General features: G+C 36.1%; 1 pseudogene; it reads right to left on the minus strand.

Annotated features, from left to right (window-relative positions):
• The window catches only part of LOC107549422 (neuropilin-2-like), a 104,403-nt pseudogene that overhangs the window by 50,312 nt on the left and 39,834 nt on the right, over positions 1-14,257 (minus strand).

Below are 14,257 nucleotides of genomic sequence, written 5' to 3' on the forward strand. Positions count from 1 at the left end.
TAAAAACAGAATGCAGTGATGTGGAAGTTTCAAATTTCAATCTTTTATTCAGAATACAACATAGATGACATATCAAATGTTTAAACTGAGAAAATGTATCATTTTAAGGGAAAAATAAGTTGATTTTAAATTTCATGGCATCAACACATCTCAAAAAAGTTGGGACAAGGCCATGTTTACCACTGTGTGGCATCCCCTCTTCTTTTTATAAGAGTCTGCAAATGTCTGGGGACTGAGGAGACAAGTTGCTCAAGTTTAGGAATAGGAATGTTGTCCCATTCTTGTCTAATACAGGCTTCTAGTTGCTCAACTGTCTTAGGTCTTCTTTGTCGCATCTTCCTCTTTATGATGCGCCAAATGTTTTCTATGGGTGAAAGATCTGGACTGCAGGCTGGCCATTTCAGTACCCGGATCCTCCTTCTACGCAGCCATGATGTTGTAATTGATGCAGTATGTGGTCTGGCATTGTCATGTTGGAAAATGCAAGGTCTTTCCTGAAAGAGACGACGTCTGGATGGGAGCATATGTTGTTCTAGAACTTGGATATACCTTTCAGCATTGATGGTGCCTTTCCAGATGTGTAAGCTGCCCATGCCACACGCACTCATGCAACCCCATACCATCAGAGATGCAGGCTTCTGAACTGAGCGCTGATAACAACTTGGGTTGTCCTTGTCCTCTTTAGTCCGGATGACATGGCGTCCCAGTTTTCCAAAAAGAACTTCAAATTTTGATTCGTCTGACCACAGAACAGTTTTCCACAGTCCATTTTAAATGAGCCTTGGCCCAGAGAAAACGCCTGCGCTTCTGGATCATGTTTAGATATGGCTTGTTTTTTGACCTATAGAGTTTTAGCTGGCAACGGCGAATGGCACGGTGGATTGGGTTCACCGACAATGTTTTCTGGAAGTATTCCTGAGCCCATGTTGTGATTTCCATTACAGTAGCATTCCTGTATGTGATGCAGTGCCGTCTAAGGGCCCGAAGATCACGGGCATCCAGTATGGTTTTCCGGCCTTGACCCTTACGCACAGAGATTGTTCCAGATTCTCTGAATCTTTGGATGATATTATGCACTGTAGATGATGATAACTTCAAACTCTTTGCAATTTTTTCTCTGAGAAACTCCTTTCTGATATTGCTCCACTATTTTTCGCTGCAGCATTGGGGGAATTGGTGATCCTCTGCCCATCTTGACTTCTGAGAGACACTGCTACTCTGAGAGGCTCTTTTTATACCCAATTATGTTGCCAATTGACCTAATAAGTTGCAAATTGGTCCTCCAGCTGTTCCTTATATGTACATTTAACTTTTCCGGCCTCTTATTGCTACCTGTCCCAACTTTTTTGGAATGTGTAGCTCTCATGAAATCCAAAATGAGCCAATATTTGGCATGACATTTCAAAATGTCTCACTTTCAACATTTGATATGTTATCTATATTCTATTGTGAATAAAATATAAGTTTATGAGATTTGTAAATTATTCCATTCCTTTTTTACTCTCAATTTGTACAGTGTCCCAACTTTTTTGGAATTGGGTTTGTACATATGGGATGGCATGAGGTTGTTAAGGATGGAGTTTAAGGGCTGTTTTGTGTGTGTCTGTGTGTGTGTGTGTTCCACTGTGCTGCATTTTTCTGCAATAATTTTTGTTGCACTAGATAGATGTATTTGACCGGTACGTCTACCTGATGTTTTGGGCACTTAATTGCATGTGAATTGGAATTAAATGCAAATAGTTTACATTTATTTTAAATGCAATTACAGATGAAGAGTTTTTTAATCCACTTAAGTAAGATTTAAGTACATCTTTATATGTTATCTTACAATTGGTAACTAAAACCTTCGGTGAAAGTTACCAGATGAAAATTGTGAGTCTGATTACAGTGAACCCAACACTGTCCAAAAAGACTATGGGCCCCATCATACACCCGGCGCGCCGCAAGTGTTTTTTAACGTTGTTTAAATAGCAAATGCATTTGCGCCCATTTGTGCGCCCATGGGTGTGCTGGTCTGAAAAAGAGGTGTGTTCAGGTGCATTGTTGGCGCATTGTTATTTTGAGGAACTGAAAATAGACTGCGCCATAGACCAACTCAAGCCTGGTCTAAAGCTGATATTTTTTCTTTGTTATTTAAAGAGCGCGTTAGTAATATGCGCCTATAGGCGGCTGTACAATGCGTGTACACTTTGCTTATTACACACACAGAGACACGCAGCAGTACACAAACATTTTTTAAAATGAAAAATTACATTCCGCCATGTAAATAGCAAACCCACCAAGGCGCAAGCACAACTGGCTTTTAAAGGGGATGGGAGATGAGACTCTAATTGGTTTATTGCATGTTATGCCCAAAAAACACCCATTACTCATTAAGAGAATAGGGACAAACCGTTTAGACCATGTGCCCGGGCACGCCGACCATTTTCCCGTCGTTAAACTAGCAAAAGTGGATTCGGACACAACCTGAGTGCACCTGCGCCGTGCGCTTTAGACCATGCGCTTATATCGTTAAAATAGGGCCCTTTATTTATTAAATTATTATTATTTATCTTATTTATTACTTATATTTATTTTATATATTTTTAAATTACTGAATTTACATTTTTAAATAAATTAATTAATTAAATTAAATATATTTATATTTTAACTTAATTTACATATATTATTAATGAGCCTATATGTTTTCTAAAATGTTTCATTATGGAATTGTTGTTGTGTTGTAAATGCCGTTTCATCCACTTAAGGGTAATTTCTGAACCACTTGTGCCATCAAACAGAATTACAAAAATAGCGAACAGGTCAAACACGTCCAAGTCTACAATTGGTCAACTAAACAGACAGTCCCACCTCAAACTCACACCGTTGGTCTAATGTATTGAAGTTGGGCTCAAACAAACAGAACAGTGATTTGCATCACCGTGTTTACTTTTAGTTGCTGGGTTAGACAACTGAGATGATCAGAAAATTATATATATATATACTTTACCTATAAAAATTATACTTACAGTCACTAATTTCCTTGTGAGTCATGTTAAAGCGGGCAGAGAAACCATCTTTGGCCACAGCCATGTCAGTGTGGAAGGAAAGTGACACAAGACCTGTGGAAGACTGGATCTCTGGAGGGATCTTCGTGCCACAGTATCGTCCGATCAGGGGTCCCACTGAACACAAGAAAGGGGGGAAAATAACTGATTTGAGATCAGTTAGAGAGGCTAGAAGCATTTCTTAGTGTGAAGTGGATCTGCTGAGGCATCGCGTGCCTCAAATTCCCTCAGCTCCATGGATTATGAGCTTTCCTCATAGTATTCCTCTGATTTCTCTCATACTTATCCCTGATTTACTGTCCCTCTCCCTTGCTCCTGTGATCCCTGGATGTCAGCACAACAAGAGCTGAGTTTGATCCCAGACTGATAGTGTGTGAGATGGGAAGTGATGAAATTTGAGTTACTGTGTGAGTAGTTGAGATGTTCAGTTCACAATACTATGAACGCTATCTTCTACACAGTATTTGTGCGACTTGATAAAATAAATGAGGAAAAACGTAAAAAGGAAAAAAAAACATTCAAAAGTCTTAGGTTGGTAAGATTCTGAGAAGTCTCTCACGAAGAATGCATTTAATATATTGAAAAAAGCTGAAGTTTCTGCATCATTACTCCAGTTTTCAGTGTCACGTGATCCTTCAGAAATCATTCTAATATACTGATTTACTGCTCAAGAAACATTTATTTTTATCAATGTTGAAAACAGCTGTGCTGCTTTATATGATGGAAACCATTAATACATTTTCTTAGGATTATTTTGTAATTATGTTTCAGAAATCTTTTGTAACTATAAATGTCTTTACTGTCACTTTTGATCATTTTAATGTGTCCTTTCTGAAACGCGTATATATGGGTCCTTAAAGTATACATGAATAAAATACCAACACTAACCTTGTGGCAGGCCGTCCCAAACTTCCAGCCAGTCATACTTGCATTCTCCTTCCCCCATCAGCAAAGGGTCGTTTTCCAGGTCAAAGGTCTGGAAGGTGAGTGTGACCTCTGTCTGAGGAGGAGGAATGATGATGAAGGAGCACTCCAAATTATGAGGGTACTTGTCAGGAAAACCAGGAGACTCGATCACTCCGGTTGGAGCACTGAAATTACGGAAACAGTGCTCGGCTCCTGCAGAACAAACAGAAACACAAAAGAGAAATGTGGATTAAGATAACATGACAGACTGTAATTAATTAGTGGCGCTTACATTATAGCATTAGAGCGCCAAGATTTGGATGGGAAGACAGATCCATTTTTTCTTCAGAAAATAAAAATAATTTCATTATTTATAAAAAAAATTTAAATCATATATGGGAAGCTAGTGATTATATTTTTCAATATATGTATGGACCGTGTATTGCTATATATTGATACATATGAACATATGATGAGGCAACATGGTGGGTGGAAAATTATATTTGACATTTATAACTTTATGGATTGAGTGCTCAGTTCACAAAATATATCTGTCTCATATCATTCAAAATTGTAATTGTTCTATATATTGTAATGTATTAACACAATATGTTATTCTGTATATACATTTTCAATATACATTAAACAGTTTAATATACTGATTGTTAATATATAAGGAAATATATTTTCTTTGTGTAAGGGACCTTCAGCTTTGAATTAATGAATAAATTCAGTTTGTTAAATGAACATATTTGTTGTAAACGTGTGTGTTTTTGTCAAAGAGACACATTTCTCTAAGTTAGCAATTCGTCATCCACTCGTAAACCTTCCGGGATATTCTGGTGAACGTGGCTTCTCTTGTTCAGCAGTGTGATATGGTGCTGTATTCTGTGCATGTGTTTACCAGACACACTCAAGCGAGAGAATGTCATAAAATGAAAGCGTGGTTACTGATTCCTGGCCACAGAGAGCTCTCGCACGCCCCTCTCTCCCTCTAATTCACATTTCAAACTGCTGTTCAACCTCTCCACTCCCTTGCTCGCGATGCCACCGTGCTTGGCACACCGTCTGAATGCAGAGCGGAAGAGATGCAGCGAAAACCAGTGTAAATATGAGGCGGAGGGGAGCGAAAGAGACAAAGAGAGATTAAACAAAACAAACAAGACTAAGTGGATGGCAAAAGATGGACGCAGTTTTTAAAGTATACAGATTATGCACGGCACTCACTTTGAGCAAATGTGCAGCCCATCATACCTTGCTCTCAAACGTGGTAGAGACAAATCTATACAAGGTGCTAACAGTGTAACTGGATAAAAGATCGAGGGACCAGAGCCATATTTAGGGACTAGAATATCATAGAAGCGCCCACTTATCAGGGTCAGAAATAATTAATTCATTAAGGGCCAAAATTTTCCTCCTAAATGTTTTTCGGGGGCAGATTTTTGCTTTTAATAGAATATAATGAAATATAAAAAACAATAAATAATTAAACAAATGTTTGAAAATGATTATTAATTATAAATTTAAATATATATATATATTAATATCCATTCCATACAATTATGTTATAATTCATATTTCAATGAAACATAATCATAAAATAATTATTTATAAAAATATACATTTATGTATGTGTGAGTGTGTGTGTGTGTGTGTGCAAATAAATAATTTTAAAAACAATAATTGCTATTATTAATCATATATATATATATATATATATATATATATATATATATATATATAATATATATATATATATAGTGCTTAACAAAATTATTAGACCACCTGTCATAAGCGAGAAAACAAATATTTTACGAATCTGTCAATCAAAAACTTGTTTAAAAAAAAATTGTATTGTAATTTATTAGGCAAATAACAAACTTAAGTTAAGACTAAATAGTCTTTATTCACACATAATAACCAAAAAATGTATGGGATTTTATTTAGTATGCCCACCTTTAAATCATTATTAATATATATATATATATATAATACAAAATAATCTGAAATCATTTTCAGTTACATGTAAAATAAAACTCAGTCATTACATGGAAAAGAACAGCATGATCATCCTGGGTCCATGTACTTTAATTTTTCCTTTTTTACCATGATGAAAATTTTTTTTAAAGAATGGTTGTTGTATTTTTAAATACTATGCTGAAAACCAAAATTGACATTAGAACCGTACACACAAAATGCTGCCTGAAAAAGTAAAATATTGGCTTCTTTTTAGAATTTGTTTATGACTTTTTGCACCTTTAATGAACATTTGAAAAATGCACAAATATAGAAAAAAAATGTCTTAGGCCAAATTTGAAGTAATGTTTCTCCTGCGTGTTCAGGGGTGCGTTTCCCAAAAGCAACTATGGTCACAAGTTCCGTCGTTACCAAGATAGTTAAAGGGGTCATATGATGCAATTTCAATTTTTCCTTTCTCTTTGGAGTATTACAAGCTCTTGGTGCATAAAGAAGATCTGTAAAGTTGCAAAGACTAAAGTCTCAAATCTAAAGAGATATTCTTTATAAAAGTTAAGAGTTTACCACGCCTACCTAAAACGGCTCGTTCTAACACGTCCCCACATGTCTATGTCACGATGTGGAAAGATTTGCATAACGCCGCCCAAATGTTCACGCAAAGAAAGAAGGCGTAACTTTTATTCTCGCTCTAGTATTGTTGCTGCCGCCATGTCGTGAAGGCGCTGTATGTTTTGTTGTGAAAGCGAAACTACTTTATTTGGCCTTCCAAAAGACGACGATATCCGCTTCGTTATGCCTGGAGCTGATTCGTGCTGGTTGCTGAGGAAATAAATCAACTTCGCGCTGTGGATCTCCGGATTGGCTTTCACTGTGGATGAAGCGGAGTCCAGCCCGGGGTCGTCACATGTGGTTGCCGCAAGCCCACCGGCCACTCCTTCATTGAATCTCAAGGTCGATCCTCCGCTCACTCAAGGCCGCCGTGTGTGACGCTGTGTTTCGTTGTGAAAGCAAAACACACTTCCAAAAGAGGACACGACTAGAAATCAGTGGTTAAGTTGAATTTACAACACTGTTCCAGAACAGTTCAACCCAAATATTCATTTGTGTGCAGCACATTTTATGGAGGACTGTTTCCTGATCCTGGAAGAGTAGACTACAATGCCGGCTGTTCTAACTCACAGACTGTAAGTACGTTTTCATTTAAAGGATTTGCCACTGATGATTCAAACGCGAGTTTTGAGCAGTATAGAGTAGCGCTTGTTTGTCATTTCTCCAATCACAAATGCAGACATGGTTTTATGTTTACGCGGCAATGTGTAAAAAGACAGTATAAGTCATTATAATCCGTAATTGTGCCCCCACTGGATGCAACAAATGCCTCGTTTATAATGGGTTTTAATGTTTTTGAATCATCGCTCCGGCCGGACAGGGCATCACAGTATGGTAAGGGGCGTAACATTTCCGTCACACGCTTGAGGTATTCGGCCAATCACAACGCACTGGATAGCTGGCCAATCACAGCACACCTCGCTTTTCAGACCGATGAGCTTTGTAAAAATCGACGCGTTTCAGAAAGGCGGGGCATAGAGGAGAAACAATAATGTACAGTATGTGGAAAATAATGTGTTTTTATCTTTAAACCGCATAAACACATTTCATTACACCAAATACACAAAATAATGTTATTTTTAGCAACATCATATGACGCCTTTAAATGGACGCCCTTAACTTTCCTATTTCTACAGCTTCAACTGATGTTCTCTTGCTTTTTTTTTCGTTCCCTCTATCACTCCCGTAGTTCCGGCCCTGAAACAGTTAATTGCAAAGACATATGTAATGAGTATTTAATACGTTATTAGGCGTGAAAAATTATAAAAATCATAAAAATATCAAAGCCAAAGGTTTTCATAAAGCAATAGGTTACTTGTAGCCAGGTCAGTAGAGCGAGAGGGTTTTTATAAAACCCTGAGAGAAGCTAAAAAAGCTAGAAATTAAATTTAGCATTTATATACATTAAAAAATAAGCTTTGTATCATTTTTACTATTTTTAATGAAATACGAATTTTGAATGATGAGAATTAGTTTGCGTCTGCTTATTCTATTCATCAGTGTTTGAACCATTAAAGAGAAAAAAAAACACATTTTCCGTATTTCATTTCTGGGTTAAAAATCGAAAAATGAATGTAAACGAAAGTACACAAACCATCCTCTCTAGCATGTCAGTTTATGATGTACAGAGGGAAGAAAGTCCTACATGTTTGGAATTACATGAGGATGACATCATTTTTTGAGTAAATGATGACAGAATTGTCTTTTGTTAGTAAACTGTCCCTTTAAGGAGCTCTGAGACTGGCTCTAGTCTAACTCAGCCACCATGTGCAAATTACTTGTGGTCTCTCTTGTTTGTTTCTCACACCAGTGACACCATCTAACCAACACTGTTCCCTCCACTGCAATGTTCCTTGTGGTAAACAGCCTGTGTGGAGACCAGCAAATTACCCAGAATTCTATAAAAAAGAACAGACAGGCCTTATAGGCACTTGTGGCGGCTGTCAAGAGGTCAGTATCTCGATGTGCTTAATGAGGAGCAGCGGACCTGTGCAACTTCAGGCCAAATGAACAGCAGGTTCCAGTATGTTTGCGACACTCAACACACATGTGTGTGACGGCTGGAACCGTGGTAAATGTATGTGTTGGATACACACGCTCACTTGAGCACAGACAAAAACCCCAGGAAGCCACACAAAGAAGAGGAAAGAAAGCAAAAATGAGATGAAGTGCAGTGTGGCGCACACACACACACGTCTTCCTGCTTCTTAAACGCTACCTTCGCTCTCCCACACAGTGATGTAAATATAACTGCTTCTGCTTGCGTGGAGGATGGTAACACCACACCTCCATATTACACAAAGAAAGCACTTAAATCAAGAGAAATGTGCATAGTTTGCAGAAAATTCAATGCAAAATTATGAAAAGAAGAACATAGGGGAGAATGGGGTAAGGTAAAGCCATGTTTTGTGTCCTTTAGGCAACAAGATTACACAAAATACAATATGGGTATTTGAATGGCTGACATCAATATCTAGAGATCAGAATATCTAGAATCATGGCCAATGCTGATATATTATATATATATATTCTTGTAGTTAATTGCTAATCTTAATGCAAAACATTTTGATTTTATATTTTATGTAAATGTAAGTCATGATTAATATACATTCTCTGACTGATCTGTCTAAATTTGCTTTGAATTAAATTTTATTATGATGTAGTAAATGTTCTTTGACTTTGATATGAAAAAGCATAATAATTCTTTATATAATTATCATATGTATATCATATATATTTACAATACAAAATTATTACAATTTTGAAATTATTTTCATATTATTAATATATATTAAAACAAATATAATATATGTATATTTTAAATATATTTACATATTGTTTTTAATTATATATGAATATATACTGTATATAAACAACTAACTAAAAATTAAGTAAAACAAAATCTAGCTGCCAAGGCAAAATTTCTCATTTTCATTTAGTTTAATTTCATATACTAAAATAACTAAAACTAAAATCTATAATAGTATCTCTGGCTCAATTTATCCTACTTTCCCCTACACTTACAAGAACATGTGATAGTATTACAAAGGTTTTTGAACAGTTTACTCAGATAATATGATCATGCATTTTGGAACAGTGTTTAAATATCATGATGAACATTCTTATTTAACCAATTAATTTTTCTTTATGACAGAATAAAAATAAAAGAGACAGAAACATTGAAGGAGAAAAAGTATAAAGAGGAGCAGGATATGACACAGGCCAGGACTGAATCCTGTGAGGCACATGCATAACCCACTCCGCCATTGTGTTTGTTCTAAATAAAGTTCTTCACATAGTGGTTCTTAGTCTCCTCTAGCAGTGGGTCGTCCCGTCAAAGTCTGCTTCTATTACTCCATTTGGTCGGCTGCCCCACACACTCAACCCTGCCATGCATACCGCCACTGCATTTGTGTATTGTGTGTAAAACGCAGTGATGGGGAGCATGCATGCATGAGTGCCCACCCTTACTGCTTATTAGTTCATGCTTATGAACACACCAAAAACAGTCTCTTCCTCCTCCTCGGGACATGCCTCCCGCTGCGGTACAGTGTCTGTGGCCCGCCTGTCACTACAGTTGACCGTACGGTAATGGAGGAGGTGTGGCAACGAAAGGGTTAGTTGCTGGGCAGAAACTCAGGTGGCGTGAGTGCTTGTGCTCAAATGTGCGAGGGATTTTCCCCTTCTGCTGCCTACTTCATTTAACTCCCTCTATCTGACCTCTCATGGGACAACAAAGTCTGTGTTCACTCATTGCATTATTCACTCACTTTCACCACTCAGTTGAGATCACCTTGACGTCAACGAAACTCTGATGACACTGCTTTCTGTCTTTCATCGACGCCCAGGACTTTTGAAAAGGATAAAATACGATTGAAAAGCGCTGCACAAGGACTCTTATTAAGCTAGTTTAAGGCTCAAATCTGCTTCTGGGATCTACGTTTGAGATGGAAGTAATATTGCGTCAGTAGAGAACATGTCAAACATAGTTGAAGATGATGTTTTACAGCTGCCAGTTCAGTATAGGTATCTGACACTATATAGTGGGCAAATATGTCATTATTATAATACACTACCAATCAAAAGTTTAGGGTCAGGGATTAGAGTCTCTAAAATTATGAAAAAGACGACACAAATACACAAATTATTTAATAAAAATGTAAATAAAAAGTTCAAATTGTGACATAATTATGACATAAAACATCCAAAAAAAAGATTTTAAAAGTTAGAAATAAGACATACTAAATCATAATTGTGAGATCAAAAGTTGAAATTGTGAGATACTAAATCATAATTAGATAAGGAGTCAAAATTGGGATAAAAGGACATAATGAGATAAAAGGTTGAAAATATAAGATACTAAGCCATAATTATCAGATAATGTCAAAATCGTGACATACTAAAATTTAAATACATAAAAAGTCAAAATTATGAGATAAATAAAAAAAAAATCATATTTATGACCTAAAAAGCATAATGAGATAAAAAGTTACAAATGTTAGATACTAAGTCATAACTGTGAGATACAATTTTGAAATTGTGACATGAGATAAAAAGTTAAAAATATTAGATACTAAGTCATAGTTCTTGAAATTGTGACATACTAAGTCATAATTAGAGTGTCAAAAATTCGAAATTGTGACATTTCTTCAAGGTCAATATCTAAGCAAATTTGTTGCATTATTGAGATTTCAAAAACAACATCCATCCATTTGCTATCCATTTCATCTCAATGCTAGCTAAAGAAAGCTATTTCTTTCCTATGGGTTTTGCTGCTTTAAGAAGAGGTAGTTAGAGCTGAAGGCTTTAAATGGGATGTTTTATAGGAGAAGAGGAAGTGAGACTGTGAGAAAGATGGCACCTGACCAGATTCACAGCAACTGTTAAAGTGGCAGTAAATTCCACTGGCTGACCAGGATAGCCTCCAGACCACTTCTCCACCACAGGTGGGGGGCGGCACTGATGTTACCCAGAGCAACAGAGACCTATGGACCTAATCGGTTCTTCTAGCACTTTCTTTAGTGTGCACTCGGAAGACGGCAGCAGTGGTGGGCCTGAAGGCTGCTCGGCAGGAAGTCTTCCGCAGTAACCCTGGCAACAGCATCACAGTCATGTGACTGGGGCAGGAGCGGTTGTTGTGTTGCACATGCCGCTTAGGGTAACAATCTGGAATGACTAAACTGGGGCAGAGAAATGGGGCAGCAAAAGGGAGGGGAGCAGAAGAACAGGGGGTTTAGGGGATTGATGTTTTTTGACAGACCCATGAGGTCATGCACGACCATTCAAGGGTCAAAGGTTAAAACAACTTTGCAGCAAGATTCAAACTTGAGCCGTATACATAAAGGGGTAGTTCGCGTCAATTTTAGTCATTTTAGTACTTAAAATTACTGAGTACTTAGTAATTAAAGTTATTAAATTTATTTATTTAGCAGATTGTTTAAGTTTAGTTTTTTCATCAAATATTTATATTTTATTTCAGCTTTATTTTAATTAACAAAAAAAGATGTATTATTATTATTATTATTATTATTATTTTAGCTTTACTTAGCAATAACAGTGTTTGTGTCCATACAATTAAAGTTAGATTTTTTAAGTTAATATTTTGTTTTGTTTTGTTTTAGTTGATAATAACAAAATTGTTTTGTCAATGGGTTCAGTGTTATTTTGGACCCCACTGACTTCCATTATATGGACAAAACCAGTTGACAAATTCTACAAAATATCTTTTGTGTTCCTCCGAAAAAAAGAAAGCCATTCAGGTTTGCAGCAACATGATGGTGAGTGAGTGATGTGAGAATTTTTGAACTATCCCTTTAATGGCTTCTACAAAAGCTGATTTCAGACGATGCTGCGAATCCAGTCATACCAATGTGTCTGGAGCACCACAAAGGCTTATTCCCAGTAAATTTATATTCCCACCTGATTCCCAGCTCCTTCCATACCCTCAAAACGTGGTTTACTTGTTTCTATCTTGCAAAAACTCCTTTGAAGTGTGTAACCACTAACTGTTATAGTTGAGAAAACTACAGTGATACCAGAGCATTAACAAATTACAACAATGCACAGAGCATGACCTGAATTTTATGAATGCCAGGTGTTGAGATTTTGCAGATGTCTGTGGAGATTCTGTCCATGACCAAGCAAAGCATGAGCTAATCCACTTGCAGCTGCATTTTGTAAACTTTTTGAAGGTGCCTTATCAGCACTGTTAAACTTTGAAGGTTTCGAACATGTTGTTGCTCTAAGCCAAACAAACGGGAAAAGGCCAACAAAAAAAACAAGGAGCGTTAGTCAGCCATAATGGCCCTAAGAGATCATCTACATAACAGATTCGATGTTACCCGAGGGTCAGCCAGAGACCAGTGTGGGATTACTGCATGAACATAAATGAGGGTTTGATGTTCTCGCTCCCAGTGCTGGATAAGAGAACATGCATCGGAGGAAAGTGTTCACTAGAGATCATTATCTCTGCGACGCCTCTCCATATAAACAGACATAAACACTTAGACTCACCCACGCTAACACTTTCCCACAATTCAAGTGATTGGAGCAGTTTGTGTAAACAACAGGTCCCTGAAAAATGGGACCTGTTTTTTGTTTTGTTTTTTGTAATTCCTCAATTTTGGCAGTCTTTATAACTTTCAAAACCTGTAAAGACAGACTTTCTGAACTACTCTGCCTCAAAACCTGGAATTTAAAAAAAAATAAACAACCATTATTCTGTGGCACAGGAAAATGCAACAGTTAGTCATTTGTCTTTATCATGGAAAGAAGTGTTTGGAAAACATGAGGATCTTACGCACATAGACTAATGCTGTCTTCATGTCCTCCTCCTGGGATGTTCCTTATGAGTTTGAAAATCATAATTATGACATTATGTGTGCTCAAGTGATTTTGGTCAGAATAAAATGGACATATTTCATAATTATTCTCTTTTCACTCCCCTGACACACACAAGAAGCTTTTTAGCACTAGACCAACAAAATATCAAAGGATGTGCATTAGGTGTGTATTTAATGCTTTATCTCTGTATTTTATCATTGTTGCGATGCAACAGAGAATTATGCGCACATACAATAAATTCATAGAAATTTCAAACAAATAAATAAAACTAGGTGGTCATTGGTACTGATAATAAGTACTGCTGATTATATGAAATGTAATAATATTGATATAATTCTATTAAATATATTGAAATACAAATATATTAAATAGCATTTGTTATTTAGGCTAATATTTAATTTATAAAAAAACAACATGAATAATACATATATAATTATATTTGTATAACTGAATGTTTATTATTTTATGTATATTTTTAATATTGTAAAACTATTACATTTATAAAATAGATACATAAACATATATATATATATATACATATATATTTATATATATATATATATATACATATATTATAAAAGTACTTCTAAAAATAATTATATATATATATATATTGTGTGTGTGTGTGTGTGTGTGTGTGTGTTTAATTTAATACATAAACAGATAAAGGCTGTATATAAGTCTACATAATAAACATATAAATAATACAAATATAAAAATGGCTCATCACAGACAAGTGATCAGAAAAACATTTACAAGACAGATATATATGCTCTCCACTCCATCTCTGCTACACTCACACATGGCTATATTAGTATCCCAAAAGAGAAAACGCATATCATGCCTTTATTAAAAGATGTTCTTGGGCTGTCTCT

Source organism: Sinocyclocheilus grahami, unplaced genomic scaffold (assembly GCF_001515645.1).
Source record: "Sinocyclocheilus grahami isolate Dianchi unplaced genomic scaffold, SAMN03320097.WGS_v1.1 scaffold372.1, whole genome shotgun sequence".
NCBI classification, from domain to species: Eukaryota; Metazoa; Chordata; class Actinopteri; order Cypriniformes; family Cyprinidae; genus Sinocyclocheilus; species Sinocyclocheilus grahami.